The following is a 22235-nucleotide window of genomic DNA, read 5'->3' on the forward strand; positions in this document are numbered from 1 at the left end:
TTGCCATCAGGGGTGTACATGTAGATTTATTAAATACACCTTGTGCGCCACCTAGGAACCAAATCTAGAACCCGACACTCGAAATTTTTGCTCTGTTACAATCGTACCCTGTTACAATTGACCCCACTCTCCCCTACAGTGTTTCATTCAAAGCATCAAGTGCGCATTTTCATTCAGCGGCGCTGTTTTTAAATGATTTTTTTAAATGTAATTGTCTCTGAACAATATCGTATGTTCTCTTTTTTAGCTGCAAAGAATTTTCCTTTTGAACAGATTCATTTTTCAATCTTTTTTTTAAGAACAATTCGACCGATTTCGCTTCAATTTTGTACTGTGCCAGCTAAAATTGCATTCTTTAAAATGATGTAAAAAACGGTATACCTTACCATCAAACATTTTTCGACTATTTATAAATAAAATAATAATTATTTTCTAAAAGTTAAGTAATTTTTTTTTTGTGTGCATGGAATTATCTTTAGATAAACGAATATCGAATTTTATAATTGCTTGAAAAATATTTTCAATTCGCTTAAAAACGAGATCTGGCGAAATACTCAAATAGTAAAACTAATATTAAGGGGTTCAAACTTTGGACCGTTCTCCTCACCAAACTATTGGGACCATATTTTCCTGCTTGCGGCAACCCACTATATTTTGAGGGTCAGAAATCTAAATCCGTCGTAAAAAAGGTATATTTATCCAGAGAATGTACGGTTTTGTGTCTGTTTTTGTGACTTAAAATATCACCTGGATTAATTAATTAGCATATTTTAGGTCACCCCCTGGAACCATAAAAATGGAGTAGTAGAAAGTGAAGATCTGTACATTAGATCAAAAGTTATTCTGGTTGTTCTGTCATTTTCTTTTGCTCACTGTAAATTTTTTAAATAGACATACGCTTTTCTTGCTGTTATGGATTTTTGATCCTCAATATATAGTAGTTAGGGGCAATTTTGGTGATAGTTGCAATAGCAATCGCAAGTTAGGCCCATAAGCGTTAATTCCCTTTTTTTTTTTGGTTACAGTAAATCCTTTAAGAAAAACCACCTCTATGTAGCGACCCTTTCTATTCACGATCTGTTTTAGGTGGCACGGAATTTTTTCCGTAGACTTTATGTTGAAGAAAACCTTTAGAAGAGACCATTAAAACCTCTTCCAGCAACAGCGAAAAACCTCACACCAAATGCGGAAAAGGTCAAATAATGAAACACGAAAAAATATCAAAACAAATAATAGATTCATTCAAATAAGTAGATTAAAATGTGTTCAGAATATTTGTGTGAGCCTTTTATTTAGACAGCTCTTTTTTACCATCCCAGAAAGAGATCCACAACCTCATGTTGCATTCTAAGCGCATTAAAGACGATTCTATCAACGATTTATTTTTCGAATTGAAAGTTATATTAGAAAAAAACTTAGCATCTCAAACAAACAAACCTCTTCTCATATTTTAAATCACACTAATTTTTATGATATAAAATTAAATGCAAACAAACAAAAAAAAACTTAATTATTTACTTATGTAAAAAAGTTCTATCATTCATACTTGGTAAATTTATTTTCACACGTAATTATATCAACGGGGATCATTTCTATTGATGGCTAAATTTCATTCATCGATCCAGTTTTTCTAACGCCAACACAAGTGGTATTTCTGCACCAAGAAAATGACACTGATTAAAATTAAAATAGTTTGCGAAAAATCGTGCACCTTCGATGACATTTCGAAGTCAATGGAGGCAACCTCTAAGAACGACCCACCTCCATTCAACGCCGATTTTACCGTGAAACAGAGGGTGGTCGCACCTGAGAGGTTTCACTGTATTTTACTGGGACTAATTAAAAAAAAAAGTAGTGCGTGGAGTCCCTCCGCGCGGAAGAAGTTAAACTTCGCAACCTGCGACGTTAATAGTAGAAGAATCAGCAGTCGTAGAAGGATCACTAGTTCTATTCAACGACTCTTTCTCCTGCTCCGCTCGCTTCCGTGCTCTGTAATCACCGTAATATTGTGCATTTTTCCCTCGTGGACCTCTTGAACCCAGTGGAAGTGCTTGTGGTTGCCTCATCGTCTCGCCATGGAAAATGTATTTGCATTAATAATGTATGTGAATGCGTCATAATGTAATTTTAGAAGAAAAAACCTAACAATCAATTGGTATTCACAAGAGACGTACCTTGACATAATCTTAAATCCGTCGCATTGTCCGTGGGATTGTTTTCACTCATTTTTTACAATTGTTATCCACTAAATTTGAAAATAAAAAATACTACCCTATTAAATTATATGTGTATCAAAACAAACTAAAAAAATATTCATAAAAAAACAATACTTTTATGGCTTTTATGCTAGTGAGAACCAAAACAATATGGAAATGAATGAGGGAAAACTGGATCCTACCACGTGATTTCCCGGCCAATAAAAATGTAGCGTTAAACGTTTAACGCAACCTAGTTGGAAGTCGCATAAGAAGTATAACTTTAAAAAAAAATAAAAAAAAAAAAAAAGCATGCAAAAATAAAAAAATTTACCTTATTTAATTGGAATCATCCAGTACTTCAAATCTTATTGGAAAAAAAAAAAAAAAAAAAAACTCCGTTGTCAATTCTGACAGTCATCAAAAATTATGATATGATTTTTAAAAAAAATCACCGGAAATTCATTGCTATAATAAAATGCATAAAAAGAAAATAAAGTAAGCTACTTTAATCATTAGTAATGGAAACGAAACAACACATATAAATTTCGAAATAAAGAAGAAAAATGTAAGACATTTTCAGGGATAATACAATTCCTCTCTTGGCGATCTATTATTTGTTTATTTGTTGGGGTGATTTTCCGAAGATAGTTGCCATGGCAACAAGCCAGTTTCTTTTTGCCATGCTATGTATTGCTATCTAATTCCGCCAGATATAATTTATCTTGTTTATTATTGCTTGCCTCTTGAGTAAGATTTCCTTTTTTCCTCTAGCATGAAATTCTTCCTCTTTCTACTTTGACAAAAGGCTGGGGGGACACAGAATTAGAGAATTTTAATAATAATCCTGTTCAATCAACGAAATTATTAAAATTTGCAGCAAAAGTAAATATAGCCGTTTAGATATAAATTCATAGTGCAGTTTTTTTTCTTTTTTTCTTCTTTTTTTTTTCTTTTTTTTTTCTTTTTTTTTTAAATTGCTTTAGCAAAAATTTTTAAACATTAGCTCTGTGACTATATTAGTTAGAAAAAAATCCAATATTAAAAATAATCTACGGCTATAAAAAGTTAAGTTAATTCAATACTAAAAATGATTTAAATATGTGACAAAATTTAGTTAAATATACTGTCTTGACTTTATTTTATTTCATTTTATAACCGTCGTTGAACAGCTGACCCAATTTTATGGGTTTACGACTACTAATGTTCAACTCCGTAGCCTTGTAATTTTGAACCAATCCAGAAGACAAGGAAACTCCTGGATCAGTACCCCCAGAGGTATTGATTTGTTATGGGAACATGGAGGACTTTGAGACTCGACAGATTTAACGTGCATCAGACACCATTTACTATACGGGGAGTGTTCGGCAGGCGAGGATCGAACCCACGACCTCTTGAACAGGGGCCCAGCGCCCTACCGACCAGGCTATCCCGGCGCCTTTATCGTGCAAGAAAACTTGAGGCACAATAAAACAATTAATAATAAATAAAAAAAGATGGGAGAAAGTGTCTGGTTGCTTGTTTAATTTAAGTCGCCACTTTTTTTCGTTGACTCGCCATGTGGCGGGTTACGAGTGGTTTTATTTTCAAGTCTAGTAAGAGGCTTTAATTTTATTACCGTCGTTGAACAGTCAGCTCAACTTTCGTTTTAGGACTACTAATGTTCAACTCCGTAGCCTTGTCATTTTGAATCCAATCCAGAAGACAAGGGAACTCCTGAATCAAGTATTGGGAGAAATTTGCCATCGTGGAGAACTTTTTGATGGAACTAACCCGCATTTCCTTTTCATCGAGAGGAAAACAACGAAAACTTCCCCCGGTTAGCCTGACGGCAAGGGGACTCTAACTCATGATCCGTCTTCCACTGAGGATATATTACATCAGCATTGTTGTCGGTGTAAGCTGGGTACGGAATTCGTATGGATCAGCAATCGCTGAGATCAGAATCCGTTTCACCTCATTGGAAGGCGAACGCTCTATCCCCTGCGCCACCACGACTCAATAGGTTCTAATTGAAATAAAATAAAAATAATAACAATAACAAAAAGATGCGTTTCAGAAAGCAAAATAAATGGAGGAAAGATATTTATTCATTTAAGGAAACCTTAAATAATCGCCAATAATGCTTAATTAATTTTGGTATTGTATTCTTATCGAAGTAAAAATTTAGTCTTGTAAGTCAGTCATCTAAAATTAATGAAGTCATTGATCATGAGTCATTCAAAATTAATGGAGTAATGGTAAAACAAAGCTTAAAAAGAAGCGTAAAAAATTGCCATGCGCTTATTGATGCCTATGATGCTTAATTAATTTTGGTAACAAATACTAATTTAAAAAAAAAAAGAAAAGACATGTTCTGAAAAGCAAAATTTATGGACAAATGATACTAAATCGCTTAAAAGGAAAGTAAAAAAATAGACATACTATTTTTTTTAAATCAATAAAGCATTAATAATCAAATTATTGTAGGTATGCATTAACAATTAAAAGTAATCTATAATAATAAAGTAAAATTTTTTTGTGTGAGTCAATTTCTTGTAACTTAAGAACCGTTCCAAACTGAGCTGGCTTCTAAGGATAAATTTAGACCTTAATCCTAATATTCGTTCATAATTTTCAGATATCTTTCATTCAAATTTTCAATAACGTTCCTTAATGAAGCTTCTGCTAAGGTAGCATAAAATAAGCTATTTAGCGAGGGTAGAAGCTTCTAGGTGGATTGAAATAAAAGCGTTTTAAATATCAGGGTTTAATTTTAAATCATCCTATAAACGTAATTTACGTGAAATGAGATTGACTTCAGCACAATCTCTTAAGGTTGTTTTTTTGGAGATTCTATTGTCGCATGAAATGATATTTATTTGCGAATGTGCGGTTTTCAGAACTGCTGAGAATTTCTTTCAGTTACTTATTAGCTGTTTTTTTCCATCAAGTTTATCCTATCTTTTGCCACTGCAACCCATCCTATTTCTGAAAATGGCCCAAAACGTAAATATGGAGAAAAACTACAGTTATGAAAGAAAAAAATGGAAAGCGTTTGTGGTAGACTTCTTTAATATTTCAAAACTCACTCCAATGCTGCGTTGTCTGCGTTAAATTTGTAAAAATTAAGAATAAGGTATCGATTTTAATAATTTTCATTTAGGTGGAAAAATGTCACCAAATTAGCGGTTCTTGAAAAACGTTTGTTAACTTTTAAAATATTTAAGTTTGTCTGTTCTAATAATATTTGTCTGTAAATATTTGTCTGTTCTAACAATATTTATCTCTAAATATTTGTCTGTAAATATTTGTCTGTTCGAATAATATTTGTCTGTAAATATTTGTCTGTTTTAATAATATTCGTATGTAAATATTTGTCTGTTCTAATAATATTTGTGTGTAAATATTTGTCAATCGTTGATAAAATACTTTCTATTCATCCACTTAAATTCAAATACATTTTTTTACACCTGTAGTGGAAGGCACTTAATGTTAACAATATTATCAAACATTAATTCATTAATTAATTGAAAATCCATGTTAAAAATTTCAATATTCGGTGAGAAATTTTATCTTATAACCAACGTTGAACAGAAGTTTCAAGCACCGAATTTTCAGATCCATTTCCCTATGCTTGTAATTTTAAACGAATATAATATAAATGACCCCTGATTCAAATGCAAACCAAGGGGCGAATCTGCGTCATGAAAAAACCTTCATCAGTGAAACCATCGCGTGTTTGCGTAACACGGAGAAAAAAAAATTCGACAGCCACCCATAGTTAGCCTCGCAGTACGAAAACTTTGATAAGACGAATTGGAAACTGCTAATTTATAAAGCTAATGACAAAAAAATTTAATTTTCGTATACAATTCTACCGAGGGCCCATTTTATTCGTACATACCACAATATTAAACGTATATCAACTTATTCTAAAAATGTAATAAAATATTTTCAAATTTCTTTGGATACATAAAGGAAATCTTTTTTTTCTTCTTCATTTTGTTATTAAACTGAAAACTATCATCAAAAAATTAATTTATCAAATTGGTTCATAAAAGACAAAAAAATATTGTCTCAGTTTAAACGTATGCAGAGCTCCTAAATGTCAGCGAAAATTTTTAAATCAGTAAAAACATTTATAATATAATATATTTATTTCTCATTTTAAACAATTGATCGTAGCTCAGTGATTAACGCAATGGTCTTGTAAACCAGGGGTCGCGAGTTCAATCCTCACTGGTGACTCTCAGAGTGCAGTGTTATAAATGCTTTTAATTTGAGGGATATTACGTATGTCTTTGTTTTTTATGATCTTTTAATATTTGAAAATACATAGAGAAGAGAGATTTTCTTTAATGAATTTTAAAACACAAATTGTAAAATATCACATAACCGGGTTATTTTTATTTTCATTGAATTTAGAATTCGTTATTTTACACTGCATGTGCGCCACTATAGCTCAGTGGTTAGAGCACTGGTCATGTAAACCAGGGGTCGTGAGTTCAATCCTCACTGGTGGCTCTCAGAGTGCAGTGTTATAAATGCTTTTAATTTGTGGGATATTACATATGTCTATGTTTTTTATGATATTTTAATATTTGAAAATACATAAAGAAGAAAGATTTTTCTTTAATGAAATTTAAAACACAAATTGTAAAATATCACATAACCGGGTTATTTTTATTTTCATTGAATTTAGAATTCGTTGTTTTACACTGCATGTGCGCCACCATAGCTCAGTGGTTAGAGCACTGGTCTTGTAAACCAGGGGTCGTGAGTTCAATCCTCACTGGTGGCTCTCAGAGTGCTGTGTTATAAATGCTTTTAATTAGGGGGATATTACATATGTTTTTGTTTTTTATGATATTTTAATATTTGAAAATACATAAAGAAAGATTTTCTTTAATGAATTTTAAAACACAAATTGTAAAATATCACATAACCGGGTTATTTTTATTTTCATTGAATTTAGAATTCGTTGTTTTACGCTGCATGTGCGCCACCATAGCTCAGTGGTTAGAGCACTGGTCTTGCAAACCAGGGGTCGTGAGTTCAATCCTCACTGGTGGCTCTCAGAGTGCTGTGTTATAAATGCTTTTAATTTGGGGGATATTACATATGTCTTTGTTTTTTATGATATTTTAATATTTGAAAATACATAAAGAAAGATTTTCTTTAATGAATTGTAAAACACAAATTATAAAATATCACATAAAAACGTTATTTTTATTTTGATTGAATTCAGAAATCGTTGTTTTACACTCCATGTGAGGCACTATAGCTCAGTGGTTAGAACGCTGGTCTAGTAAACCAGGGGTCGTGAGTTCAATCCTCACTGGTGGCTCTCAGAGTGCTGTGTTATAAATGCTTTTAATTTGGGGGATATTACATATGTCTTTGTTTTTTATGATATTTTAGTATTTGAAAATACATAAAGAAAGACTTTCTTTAATGAATTTTAAAACACAAATTGTAAAATGTCACATAACCGGGTTATTTTTATTTTCATTGAATTTAGAATTCGTTGTTTTACACTGCATGTGCGCCACCATAGCTCAGTGGTTAGAGCACTGGTCTTGTAAACCAGGGGTCGTGAGTTCAATCCTCACTGGCGGCTCTCAGAGTGCTGTGTTATAAATGCTTTTAATTTGAGGGATATTACATATGCCTTTGTTTTTTATGATTTTTAAATATTTGAAAATACATAAAGAAGAAAGATTTTCTTTAATGAATTTTAAAACACAAATTGTAAAATATCACATAACCGGGTTATTTTTATTTTCATTGAATTTAGAATTCGTTGTTTTACACTGCATGTGCGCCACCATAGCTCAGTGGTTAGAGCACTGGTCTTGTAAACCAGGGGTCGTGAGTTCAATCCTCACTGGTGGCTCTCAGAGTGCTGTGTTATAAATGCTTTTAATTTGGGGGATATTACGTATGTCTTTGTGTTTATGATATTTTAATATTTGGAAATACATAAAGAAAGATTTTCTTTAATGAATTTTAAAACACAAATTGTAAAATATCACATAACCGGGTTATTTTTATTTTCATTGAATTTAGAATTCGTTGTTTTACACTGCATATGCGCCACCATAGCTCAGTGGTTAGAGCACTGGTCTTGTAAACCAGGGATCGTGAGTTCAATCCTCACTGGTGGCTCTATGTGCGCCACCATAGCTCAGTGGTTAGAACGCTGGTCTTGTAAACCAGGGGTCGTGAGTTCAGTTCTCACTGGTGGCTTTCGGAGCTTGAGTGCAGAGTTGTGAACCCTTTTAAATTCAGGGCTATTTCATATGTCTTTGTTTTTTATGATATTTTAATACTTGAAAATAAGTAAAGAAGAAAGATTTTCTTTTATGAATTTTAAAACACAAATTGTAAAATATCACTTAACCAGGTTATTTTTATTTTGATAGAATTTAGAATTCGCTGTTTTACACTCCATGTGCGCAACCATAGCTCAGTGGTTAGAGCACTGGCCTTGTGAACTAAGGGGCGTGAGCATACACGGGAAGGTAGCTATTAAAAAGTAACGAGTAACAAATAAAAAGTTTTGATTTTAAAAAGTAACGAGTAAAAAGTGATAGTAAAATTACAAGTACGAAACGTAATTTTTTATTTTAATTTAAACTTTTTAAAGAGCTATTAATGTTTAAGATTTTAGTAATGATTTATATTTTTAAGATTTCACGCTAGAACACAGTTCAATTGTATTTAACCGAGCTGCAAGTAAAGCTAACATTGTTTGCAATACAAACCATGTAAGATTGTATAACCATCTTTGGGGTTTGATGAGCGTCAGAGAAAAGGCGGTAAAGTCCACTAGTAATTAATAATTCGTAATGCTGAAAAACGCTGCCACCGTTTTGGATGTTCCACTTTATTTTTGTTTTTCTGCGAAAAACTATGAGATTTTGAAATTTAAATTTTCAAAAGTATGTAGAAAATTTTACATGCCGTATGACGGAATAAAAAAAAATCTCATTCTATAATTAGTAAGTTCCAGAATTATCAACTGTTTATTTGTAAGTTTCAAAATTATAAGCTGTTAAACTCGTTGTAAAAAATAGCAAGCGTGGTACTCTACAGACAGCAGGAAAGCAACTAAAGAGTTTAATTTAATGTGCTGAAAGAGCCATTAAGTTAATGCAAATTAGAAGTGCTATTTTCCGCGAATTTTCTCCTCCTTTTTGTTTTACTTTAATGACTATTTATCTATTGTTGTATAAAATTTAATTTATCTCTTTTTAGATCTTTATTCTATAAGCTTGAATTGATGTCGAAAGTAATAATAAATAGAGTATAGCTGTTACGAGATTCGGTTACACACCAGATGTTAGGGTGTGATATAATAACATTTATATTGAAACTTTTGAAAATATAAATTTAATTCAAGAATCAAAGAGAACTTTATGCTATTTGTGTCACTGTTATTACAAAAGCCCGAATTCTGATAACTCCTAAGTTATACGAGTAAAATCTCAGATTTACCAAAGTGATTAGGTAACTCGCCTTTCATCGTAAAGGTTTGATGAAAAATAGAAATGTGATCATATTAAAGTATACTTCGGACTTTTACCAAGCCATTTAGGTTAAAGATAGTTTTCACAGGTAAAACCTAGGATTTACCAAAGTGGCTTGGTGACTCCTGGGTCTTTCACCGAAAAGGCTTGGTAAAAACCTAAATGTTATCATATTAAAGTATACTTCGGAATTTTACCAAGCCATTTGAGTAAAATATAGGTTTTACCAGTTCTGAACGTCGAATTTTTACCGTAACAACACAATGGTAACGTTATATATTGTTAACTCTTTTATTTCTTCTTATTTGAGTCACGCTTTCTGTTTTCCTAAGTTTAATTTTGTTTGTAAGTATCGTTCATTGTCTTTCAAATTCAGGTAAACATAAGTATTCTCAAATAAAATTAAAATAATTAGACATTTTATTAACAAAATGATCTAAGCTTTTAAAAAAAAAGATATTAAAACTACAATCATGAATGAAAAGCAAATTTGGGAGTTGGAGAGCGAAGCGAGGAGGGGGCGTAGCGTCTTAGTAAGTTAAGGAAAATATTTAATATCGCCTGCAAAATAATAATTTTTTTTCCAAATTTATAAATTAAGGCGATATGTGCTGTTTGGTCTCGGTTAAGAAACTGCACTACAAAATAATAATAATAATAAATAAATAAATAAATTTAAAAAAGCTGCTAAAGGTTAGTTCGAATTTGAAACCTGTTGAGAGTTACACAATCGAATGTTCGATCGAAAGTTGTTACGTACCTACCTTCAGCGGAAAAAGTTAGCAAACATGAATTGTGTGGTGAAAAAGAAAAAAAGAAGAAAAAATCAGGACGTATCCTTCCTGGCATTTTCGAATGAGGGCAGGGTTATCATTGAATTCTACCATTTGACCTCATTACAAAAAAAACTCATGCTCTATCTCATTCCTTTGCGTGTGCCTTCTCCAAGCAAATTTAAAAGTACACACAAGATGTTAAACTGTTGCATGTTTGTTTACAGTTGTTATTTTTTATTATAAATTGCTGATGAAAAGAAATTTTGATTAAATTTTTTCATACGGTACGATAATTAGTTAAGTTATAAGCAAGAATGAAAGTTGAAAAAATATAAGATTTACTGACGGCACTTTATTTATTTAAGACAGTTTTTTGAAGGCGCCGTCGTCATATGAAATGGTGCTATTTTTTTTAACTGCTGTGAGTAGGCAATTGTTGTTAGGTCAAGTTTAGCCTATTCAAAACCAGCTCTGTCTACGATTATTTTGAAAATGGCGCAAAACGTCCATATGGAAAAAAAATCACAGTTTTGTGAAAATGATAAGTGTTTCTGGTTTAATATTTTAATATTTAAAAACTTACTCCAATGCTGCATGACCTAGGATTATAAAAATTTGCAAAGACTGAGAATAGGACAGTGATTTTGATAATTTTCATCTCGTTGGAAAAATGTCGCCAAATTGGCGATTTTAAAAAAAGTTTAATAACTTTTAAAATATTATGCAAAAATTAAAAATAGTGAGTTTGATAATTTTCATCTAGGTGGGAAAATGTCGCCAAATTGATGATTTAAAAAAAAAACGTTTAATAACTTTACAAATACTAACTAATAAGTTATTTGTCTATTCTAAAGCCCAGATAATTTTTCATTGAAAGATTATATATAAGGTTTAAAATCATCGGATTGCTTCAAGTCTAAGAGTTTTAAACTATAGCTTCTTTATTTTTCTCGGCGAAAAACAGCTTTAATTGTTAAAAAGTGCGATGTGTAATTAAAATATTCGATTCTCGATGTCCCGAATTTTCAATATCCCTAAAGTTTTAATGTCTCCCTTTGAGTTCATTATATAGAGGTTTAACGTAATTTTTAATTGAATAATTTTCAATTATTTTTAAAAATATCGCACATACCTTTAGTTTGTTTTGGATTGAATGAAGGATGATTATTCAGTCCCTAAATTTGAAAAAATATTCTTTAAGTAATAAACTGGATTTTTTGCTCTACTAATTTACGAAGAAATATCTTTTCCTTCAATTTCTTTTATAAAGAATTAATAATTCCTGATAGTAAATATTTGAAACATATCTTTTGAGTAATATCTTCAATTCAGTAAAAAAAATTTGGTGTAACTATTTTAAGAAAAGTATATTTTTCCTAAATTTCTTTCATAATGAATGAATAGTTTCAGTCAATAAAGGTTTTGAAAAATATCTTTAGAGTAATATCTTCAATTCAATACAAAAAACTTTTTGGTGTAACTATTCTACGAAAATTTTATTTTTCTTTTCCTTTAATAGTGGATAAATAGTATTTTTTTTTTTTAAGTATATACTTTAAAGCAAAAAATAAAAGTTTATTAAAAAATATTGTTGAATTCTAGATCATAAATGATAAATTGAAAAATAAAACGATTTGATTGTAAATAAATAAAAAAAATGTCAAGTTAACTTTTCTTAATCAAAAGGAAATATCAGTTTATCAAAATGAAAAAAACGGATAAATTGAAAAATTTACTTCGTATACATCGCAATATGCAAATCAGCGCACAATTACATTAAAAAAGATTCCGCAAACTTTACACAACATTAAAAACATTTAATAACATTTTAACACTTAATTACATATAGAATTTTATGTCCAACAAAAACAGTTTACATTTGAAATTTCCATTAAAACTATATTTAAAAAGTAGTGTTTAAACTTTACATAACTTACGAAACATTTAATGACATTTTAACACTTAATAACAATGTCTATATAAAAATTTACCGCCCCCTCAACTTGAAAAACAGTTTCAATTAATCTCATTTTATAAAAAGATAAAATAATTGAATTACATGTTAGAAAATCATTACCAAAACGTCACTTCTTTAATCCTTAAAGAATTCGATTCACTTCTAACTTCTAAGTACAATTTCTTTTTGAAATATTAAATTATCTTTCGATGCTAAAATAATCCTATGTCATCATTTTGTAAAATCTAAACTCTATTGAATTTGAAAAATTCTTTTAATATTTAAAGAAATAACATCGAAATCATTGTTCCTCATTAAAACAAAACCGGTTAATTTCAAACGATTAAAGTTAAAGATTGTCGCAATTAAATATATTTAAAAAAGAAGAACTGAAGTGAAAAGTCATAAATCGTCTGCTAACTTTCAACAAATGATTTCTCATAACAGCGTTCTACGGAACAATTAACTGCCATTTACTATAGACGAATGAATTGATTCTGCTTAAAGAGCGCCAAAAAAACTGCCTTCTTCCGATTGGTAATTATTAAAAAATATAAATTGCAAAAAATGGTGCAGGAGTCATACTCGGGGTCGACTGATCGGATGGAGAGCAAGATCGTCTGAATAATAATCGTGTTGAAGGAGTTACAAGACAAGATGGGATGGGTCAACGTACCAAGCAAGGTCAATGTGCCAAATAGCAAGTGAGCTATAGGTCACTTTCTACTGTAAAAAAAAAAGGAGTCCACAGCATATCGTTGAGGGCCATTGACCATGATTACCTTTGATGGGGGCCTGTGTACAAATTTAAAATCTATGGACCGGAAAATTTTGATGAAGCGTCGGTTTTCTGATTTTAATTGAGATGGCCCCTATAGGAAACGCCGTTGTTTCGTTCAGGATCAAGATTATGTAAATGCTTTTCCTTTGGTCTAGCATAAAAATTGTTACAATTTCTTTTTCACGTTGCATTTCACAAATCTGAATAATTTTTCTATTTCCTCTTTTTTTTTTTTTTTTTTCGCGTTGCAAGAAGCTGTTAAAGGAAGAACACTTAATTTTCAAACTATAGATTTATAATTATTTTCATTTTTTTCCCCTGTGCAGATTGTATTGCTGTACACGGGAGAAAGGAATCATCGGAAATTTTAACTGTCGTTTTCTCAAACAAAAATTTTTTTTTTATTATTATTATTATTATTCCCGAACTTCCTGTTGCTAAATAATAAAAAAAATTTGTTTAAATTTTATTAATTGGAATGTGCGTTCCTAAAATTAGTTACAAAATCTGAATGTTATAAGCATTACAAAATAGTGTCTAAGACGAGTATATTTCATTGACGCGCATATGGGTGAAATTAAAAACTAAAAATTTGGAAATTTTAAAATAGATTACTTACTAAGAAACTGATTAATAATTTGAAATATTTTTCTTTAGTGTTATTCACTTAAATGAACAAAACTCTTGTTCTTTTGAACCTAGTAATCTAATTTCAATATTGAAAGTATTTTTAAAACTATTTTAAAGTAATATAGTAATTATAGAAAGAAAAACTTTTGTTTTTAGTTAGTTTTTTATTCTTATTAGTATTGTTGTTATTTTGATTAATTTATTTACTTGAAAACTTTGACGCGTAATATTTGCCAACAATTAAAAGCTGGATTTCTTAAAGATGCTGACCATATTTCATGCACATGCACATTAAATAGCGTTTTCCCAAATCAGCGTTTTTAATTTCCTTATTCATTAAGTGTGAATTAATAATGTAGAACCTTTTTCTTCTATTTTATTTATTGAAATGTGCGTTCTAAAGGACCTAGTTGCCAATTTTTAAAGTTGTGAACATTTTTGAAGCTAATATTATAACTAAAAAAAAGCAAAAAGTTTTAGGAAAGCTTGACAACTAAAGCAAACTAAAAAGTTTTGCTAGCAAATGCGGCGAGAGAAAGTATTCATGCATGGCAAAAGCTCGAACAACAAGACAATATTGCTGAATTTTAACAAAGTGCTAATTTTTTAAGTAAATCAAGAGAAAATTCAAATAGAAATGGTGCCTATACAGATTTTTAGTTTCAAAACTTTTTTTTGTTAACTTTTTAAAATTTATTTCAAAATATGTGCATTAAGGAAAATGAATATGTATGCCTTTTTTTCATCATTTACAGTTTGATGTATTTTAACTGTAAATCTTTACTATCTCAGTTCTTTTAAAATAAATCAGGTGCAAATTAAAGAAGAAATTGAGTTTACACTGTCATTTTATAAACGTCTTTCGAAACATGGGGAATAATAATGCGAAAATAAATATACATGTTTTTATATGCTTGCCAAGAGATTGTTGTATATTTATCTGTTTATCTTAACTATCTCGGTACTTACAGATTATTTTCTGATTCAAACTATGGCTTGCTTTAAAATGAAGCAAAAAAATTTTTTTTTAAACATTTGAAAGTTTAGATTACATTAAAAAAATCACTCTTACCACTTTCTAATTGAAATACAAAAGCGTTGTTTAAATATAAATCTTAAAAATTTATTGTAGGTTAAATGATCAGGATCGGAACTCATTATCCGTAAAATAAAAGGTGCCCGTTAGAAATAAAAAAAAAGAAAATGATCCTCACTGTTCTATTAAACGGGTTTGAATGGAAGGAAAGTTGTTTGGCCTTTTACAAAACGGTCGCCAAATTTCTGCCAACTGACCCAACAGATGACATCTAATTAGAGCTTGACCTTCCTACTGGACAATACCGCCACGCATCAATGAGTTCCAGTCTAAATGACACAACTGATGCAGTGCAATTCAATGTTAATACAATATATTGCATTTGAAAAACTTTTTTTTTCTAACATCCTATATTTACATGAAGATTATTTGGCTGCTGTGTTTTATACTGAAGAATATTTTCTGTGCCTTTGACATCTGAATCTATTAAATGTTCTTGATAATTGTGGCCATAAATTCTGTAACTGTTTAATGTTGTTGATAATTTTGTGTTTGATTTATATATCAAGTAAATGTTCCTGATAACTGTATGTTTAATTTCTAGACGTGAGAATTATTCTTGATATTTGTATGTTTAATTTCTAGATTTGTGAAATGTTCTCGATAATTGTGTGATTGATTTCTAAATCTGTGAAATGTTCCTGATAATTGTGTGTTTAATTCTAGATCCATGAAATGTACTCGAGGATTGTGTGTTTGATTTCTGGATAATTGAAATGTTTATGATTGTGTTTCGGATATCAGTGAAATGCTCTCTAATGTCTTGTATCTTTATCTATTAAATTTTCTATGAATTTGTATCATTTATATATTTAGACTTGTTGGATGTACTCGATATTTGTGTCATTGATACCTAGATCTAATAAATGCTTTCAATATTTGTGTTATTGATATCTAGATCTGATAAATGTTTTCGATATTTGTGTCATTGATACCAAGACCTCGTGTATGCTTTCGTTATGTGAGCATTTTACTTCAACAATTTATACAGGAGTGCAGATAGTGTATATAGTAATCGTCAGCCTCGCCACTCTTCCTAACTGCTTAAAATAGAAGAATTATGCTGTAGGAGTCGATTTAAAAAGTTTGTTTTAGAGAAAGATGAACTGAAATTCCGTAAACTAGTACAAAAGAATCGTTTATGACAGGTTAAGATAGAGCATTGGGTAAAACATAGCATGTGTAACAAGTCTTATGAACTCTATCATTTTTTTTTTAGAAAACAGTAATAAAAATTCTTTATCATTTAGAAAACTCTTAACTATTAAGATAATCTTCTTTTTTTCTAACTCAAGCATTATTGCTATCTTTTAACAAATACCACAAACAAACAAACAAATGTTCTGTTTATACATCGCAAATAAACAGATGTGTTTTCACAATCAGTAGATAACAAAAATAAAAATGCTATGTTTCTTACGATCAAAGGTTTCACTAATGAAAGGCGGCCATTTTCTTTTATCAAGAGTAATTGGTTGGAAAGGTTCAAGGCTATTAATAGGTTTGATTCGCAAACATTAACTGTAATGAAAACTTATATAAATTTTATTATTTCTGGAATTCTGATGCGGGATAAATTAAAATTTTAAGAAGACTGGAGGTAAACACGATAAATACATCAAAAATGCTTAAATGAGAGCAAGAATGTTTTCTTAATCACTGCTCTTAATATGCATTCTTAAAATCCTTGAAGTGAACTAAGAAGTGTAAACACAGTTAAATATTTAAATTAGAAAGAACCAGAAAGAGTATCGAATCACTAGGATGAAAAACATCCAAACCAAAATGATTGCCTGTTAAAACATGGTGTCTCTTATTCTTTCAACTTTTCTCTGCTTTTTTCCGGCAATCAAAAAGGTTTTTATGTTTTCAGTGCCGTTTCCTCAGTAGTAATTCACAAGAGCTTGACGATAAGGTTTTTTCTTTTTAAATTAAATATTAATTTGTGACTCTTATTGTGATTGGGACTATATTTTGAGGGTCAAAATTTCGATTCATCCTGTTTCGTTACTTAAAATGTTGCCCGTATTAATTAATTTTGTAAATTAAAGGTTAGGCTCTCGAGTCCTTAAGATTGAGTCCCACTACGTGAAAATCCGATTATCGGGGATTAAAAATTATTCAAAGTTCCCTTTTTATTTATTTATTTGTATTTATTTATTTTTAATTGCTTATTTATTTATTCATTTATTTATTTATTTTTATATCCTTCCCACTGTGTGTTGCCATCGTGCATGCAGAAATTGCAAAACTTGCTGATTTAACTCATAATAAAATGTTTCTTTATAAAAATATAAATTACCATCGAATATTTAAATTAAAGCAACGTTTTAGTTCTCCAGATATATTACGATTATTAATCATCATTATAAAATATAATTTCAGAAATAAATGTTTAAAAAAATTGTTTCGTTAATCCCGTTTTAGATAGTCAAAACTTCAAACTCAAATTCGTGGCAAGAAGCTATACATTGATGAAATATTCACTAAGTTTAGTTAATCTACAGAAATAAAATTCGTAATTGTTTATCCGATTTGGATGAAAGACAAGTTAAAGACATTAATATTCACCATCCACTGATCCGATGATTCAAAATAAATAAATAAAAATTTCCTATAATTGAAAGAAGGAAAAAAAAAGTACGGAAGTAGAAAATTGAAAGCTTTAAGAAATCTGAATTCATTAAAATTACACAACTCTGAATTATGCTGTCAATTCTTTTTTTTTTTTCTTTAGATAAAAACTAAATTAAATATGCACGATAATTTTCTATCGCTTTAATGATGTAAAATCATGCTTAAGGCAAAACACCAAAATAAAATTTGCACGGGTGAGGTAATAAATGACAAAGGCTGTTCCTTTATTTATTATTATGGAATAACATATTGTTTTCTTTCTTTATGAGGTTTGCCGATAGAGGGCAGTGCTGAAGTTGTCACCTGAGCTATTCAGGGAAACGTGAGCAGCAGCTGAAATTACTGAGGCGATAAACATTGCATATTTTTGCAATCACAACAATTGACTTTTGAGTTGTCGTTTGTAATGAAATTTGAAATTGATGATCGTTACAAAAAATTTCTTTGTCATGTTTATGATGTTTTTCTTCTGTGAGATGCATCAACTTATTTTCAATCGATTGTTTACTTTTATGTTATGATAATTAAATTATTTAACCTTTGTTTCGACTGAAACAAATCTTTACTTGTAGTTAATTTCTTCTTATTCTTTTTTAATGCTTATCAACTACAGTCTGGTTTATCCAAAGTAAAAGCTTTTTTTATTGCATTGGAAAGAAAATAAAATTGCATAAATTAAAATATACATATTTTTTGAACATTTTTTTTAAAGCAATTTTAAATAATCAGTAAAAAGATGTATGATGTTACACTAAATATTTAAAAACTTCTCGTTGGCGATACTGGAATAAGCCGATTCGATAACTTTTACTATAGCGACAAAGACAAGCGCTCTCCTGGATCAAGTATTGGGAGAAATTTGCCTTCGTGAATAACTTTTCGATGGAATTTACCCGCATTTGCGTTACACAAAGAGGAAAGTCACTAAAACCTCCCACTGTTAGCCTGGCGGCAAGGGAACTCTAACCCATGATCCATCTACCACTTAGGATATTTCGGTCAGCAATTTGGTCGCTTTGAACATAATACAATTTCAGATAACTGATAAAAATAACTGATTTTCAAAAAAATAAAATAAAATATTATAAAATGAAGCTTGTAACTCAAAAACGCCGAATAAATAAAAGTCTCAATTTTGAATTTTTTGTCGCTTACGTTAACTTTTCTACTGTAAGACAGTACAGTTCCCTTTGCGAACAAACTCTTATATTTTAAATTATGAATGAAACACATTTATTAATTCAATACAAAATAAAAATAATTCGCTATGGACTAATCGTAATGACAAAGTTTCCAGTAAAATACCAAGGTCAAGTCAGTAAGCGGGTGTGTGACCACTTTGATCTGTCAATATAGGCACCGAGAGTGGACGGAAACGATCCTCACTAAATTCTACAGTAAAGTGCTCGACTTCGTGCAGAGGTCATCGGACTACCAAAGCGCAGGAGCTGCAGAGGATCAAAATTGTAATAGAAGGTCTTCGATTCATCCTCAGGAATGTTTATTATACTATAGCCAATAGCTCATTGTGATCGAGAGCTCACCTCCCAATGAGGAGACCCGGGCTCGAATTCCATCGATGGCTGTTCGACTCAAATTCCGCACCCGGCTTGCACCAACCGGGTGCGGAATTCGAGTCGATCCATCGAGTCGGCTTGCACCAACCGGGAAATCAGTAGTAGACAGATCACGAGTTAGAGTCCCCCTGCCGTTAGGTTAACCGTCGGAGGTTTTCGTGGTTTTCCTCTCCGTGTAACGCAAATACCGGTTAATTCCATCAAAAAGTCATCCACGAAGGCAAATTTCTCCCAATGCTTGATTCGGGAGTGCGCTTGTCTTCTGGATTGGGTTCAAATTTACGCGGCTACAGAGTTGAATATTGGTAGCCGTAAACTCAAAATTGAGTTGGCTGTTCAACGACAGTTATTAATTAAAATAAAATAATTCATTGTACAGCTCTAGTGTGACGTAAATAAAGTACCTTCTTCTTCTTCAGGAGCGCAACAGCCCTTTGCAGGCCTTGGCTGCCTCAACAGCACGCCTTCTCCAGTTCCCTCTGTCCATGGCAACTCCCCTCCAGTTCTTAAGTTTTAGGACTTTGAGGTCGTTTTCGGTGTCGTTGAGCCATCGAGTAGGTGGTCTACCTCTAGAGCGGGACCCCTGAGGGTTCTTGAAGGTGGCAATTTTTACAGGGCTATCTTCAGAGCCTCTCCATATATGGCCGAGCCATCTTAGTCGGTTGCTTCGGATTATCTGCATAATTTGAGGATGTTTATAGAGCCCATAAAGTTCAAAGTTGTACCGTGTTCCCCAACATCCCCCCTCTGGTATGGCACCAAAGATAGTTCTAAGTATCTTTCTTTCAAACGTTTCTATCGGGAGTTGGACGTCAAGGTTTAAAGTCCAGGTTTCGTTTCCGTACAGCAAGACAGGCAGAATGAGTGTCTTATATAATTTTAGTTTTGTTTTTCGGCTAATAAAATTCGATCTTAGTTGACTTTTTAGTCCAAGAAAACATTTGTTGACCATATTGATTCTATTGTCAATTTCAGATTTCAGTTTGTTTAAATAAAGTACCTACCTATAAAATAAAAATACGATTCAAACTCAGGAGAAATTTATTGATTGAGAAACACTTTCGAGTCTCTTAAGTCACTGATCTCAGAAATGAGTTTATGCGTAGGAAGTAAAATAAAAATAAAATCATAGGGACAGACAAAAGATATAAGAAAATGAAAGTACAATTCGAAGTTAGAAGGGTGGCGAGCTGGAGTGTTTGGTTTAAAGCAAATTAAATCAGTCATAAAATCTAAAATACATAGCTATGACAAAAAAATAAATGGTGTATGGAATTACTACGATTAAATATCTTTAACATTAAGTAGAGAAAAAATTTTAAAAAAAATTATGAGAATTTTAAAATTATTTAAGCTATTTGCGTTTTGAATTTCAGAAGAGAGTAAATTAAAGTATTTATTAAGTGATAAATACTGAAAACTTTGACGAACAATGTCCCTATTAAACTTGTGGTATGAAATAAGTTAAGTTTGGTCTACGAAGTGAGTTCGTGCTGTCCTTATTCTTAAGAAGTAGATCGCGGTTTTTGAAAAGATGTAGACATAGTTTGCAAAAATAAAAAATAAAAATTACGGATTGATAATATGTTGAGTAACTGGAAGTGATATGAGTTAAATCATTCATTTTGATTTCGTAAAAAATTTAATAAATTTTTTTTAAATATCGCGTAGTTCATTTATGTTAGTCATATAATCTCCATCCCAAATTGTTTTTTTTTTTATTTTTTTTTTTTTTAATGTAATTTTCACTGGTTTTCCATTATAAGTTTAAATTCATGTGTAAAGTTAGCAAAATATAAACGAAACTCCCTGAATAACTTTTGATCTAATTATGAGTTTATTTGTAGTAACATTATTTAACATTATTTCTAAAGACAAAGGTTAAAATTTATGGCTAATCCGTTTCAGAAAGTAAAATCCACCTTCCCACTAAAAAATGATCTTAAAAATTAAATTAATTTTAGGTAATAAGATAAACGAATATTTTAACTTAACATCACCAGAAAAAAAATGGCCCTAAAGGTTTAATATAATTTTGTTATATAGTCTAAATAATATTTAATTGACTAAAACTATATTTTATATCCATTCTTTTAGAATTGTAATTCGAATCAACAACGACACTTCGGTGCAAACTTTAAAAAATAAGTTTTATAATTGTTACTGTGAAGTGACCGAAATAGGTGGTTGTTGACTTCCACCGGTGAATGTTGACAATCACAAGTCGCTTTGGTAAATGTCCAAATATATACCAGATTTAATTAAGTGCGACTGCCTGGCATTCATTTGACCGGTATGCCCTACATCAATGTTTTTTTTTTAATGTCATGTGCCCAGAATGCATTTAACTGGTACTCCAAACACTGGTGTTTATCCTACTCTGTCCTCAGCAGATATTAAAAGATCGAATTAATATACAGTCGAACCCCGCTATAGTGAACTCGGCTTATAGTGAACTCCCGGATATAGTGAAAGAAATTCTCGGTCCCGTGCCTTGCTATACACGTATGATGTTATTTTTAGTGGATATAGTGAACCAAAAAAGTGAGGAAGTTGGATATAATGAACTTTTTTCTGTCTTCGACTGATTCCCCCCCCCCCCATTTTCTTTGTAATAATTTTGAAATTTCTACTTCAAAATAAATACATATACCGATTTTTAAAACCATCTATAGAAACTACTTTTATGTGCTGCAGGTTAGACAGGTTTAAAAAGCGGAATAACAGAAATTCAGGAAAAATTATCTGAGAGTCGGGAAGTGTTTCCATATCTGATGTTGAGGATTGCTCATCAGCTAAAGATTACTAATTTTTATTTGTACGCAAGACGAAGAGTGATGAAAAATAACGTATTTTTTGTTACTACGTAATATTTTTCAGTCATTTATATGAATATAATGTAATAAAAGGGAGGAGTTTGGGAACCATTTGTTAAATTGCCTGCGTAACGGATATAGTGAACTCCCGGTTATAGTAAACCGAAATTTCGATCCCTTGAAGGTTCACAACAGCGGGGTTTGACTGTAATAATAACAACGAATAAATTAATATCAAATCGGATATAACAAATAT

General features: G+C 30.9%; 8 non-coding genes across 8 annotated transcripts; all 8 read left to right on the plus strand.

Annotated features, from left to right (window-relative positions):
* Positions 1-6628: 6628 nt before the first annotated feature.
* TRNAT-UGU (transfer RNA threonine (anticodon UGU)) lies at positions 6629-6701 on the plus strand. Its single transcript has one exon. It is a non-coding gene; the product is annotated as a tRNA-Thr (tRNA).
* A 204-nt stretch (positions 6702-6905) lies between these two features.
* On the plus strand, positions 6906-6978 carry TRNAT-UGU (transfer RNA threonine (anticodon UGU)). Its single transcript has one exon. It is a non-coding gene; the product is annotated as a tRNA-Thr (tRNA).
* A 200-nt stretch (positions 6979-7178) lies between these two features.
* TRNAA-UGC (transfer RNA alanine (anticodon UGC)) lies at positions 7179-7251 on the plus strand. The gene has a single exon. It is a non-coding gene; the product is annotated as a tRNA-Ala (tRNA).
* Positions 7252-7451: 200 nt separating this feature from the next.
* Positions 7452-7524, plus strand: TRNAT-AGU (transfer RNA threonine (anticodon AGU)). The gene has a single exon. It is a non-coding gene; the product is annotated as a tRNA-Thr (tRNA).
* Positions 7525-7724: 200 nt separating this feature from the next.
* Positions 7725-7797, plus strand: TRNAT-UGU (transfer RNA threonine (anticodon UGU)). The gene has a single exon. It is a non-coding gene; the product is annotated as a tRNA-Thr (tRNA).
* Positions 7798-8000: 203 nt separating this feature from the next.
* Positions 8001-8073, plus strand: TRNAT-UGU (transfer RNA threonine (anticodon UGU)). The gene has a single exon. It is a non-coding gene; the product is annotated as a tRNA-Thr (tRNA).
* A 199-nt stretch (positions 8074-8272) lies between these two features.
* TRNAT-UGU (transfer RNA threonine (anticodon UGU)) lies at positions 8273-8345 on the plus strand. The gene has a single exon. It is a non-coding gene; the product is annotated as a tRNA-Thr (tRNA).
* An 8-nt stretch (positions 8346-8353) lies between these two features.
* On the plus strand, positions 8354-8426 carry TRNAT-UGU (transfer RNA threonine (anticodon UGU)). The gene has a single exon. It is a non-coding gene; the product is annotated as a tRNA-Thr (tRNA).
* The last annotated feature ends 13809 nt before the right edge of the window (positions 8427-22235 follow it).

Source organism: Parasteatoda tepidariorum, chromosome 5 (assembly GCF_043381705.1).
Source record: "Parasteatoda tepidariorum isolate YZ-2023 chromosome 5, CAS_Ptep_4.0, whole genome shotgun sequence".
Lineage (NCBI taxonomy): Eukaryota > Metazoa > Arthropoda > Arachnida > Araneae > Theridiidae > Parasteatoda > Parasteatoda tepidariorum.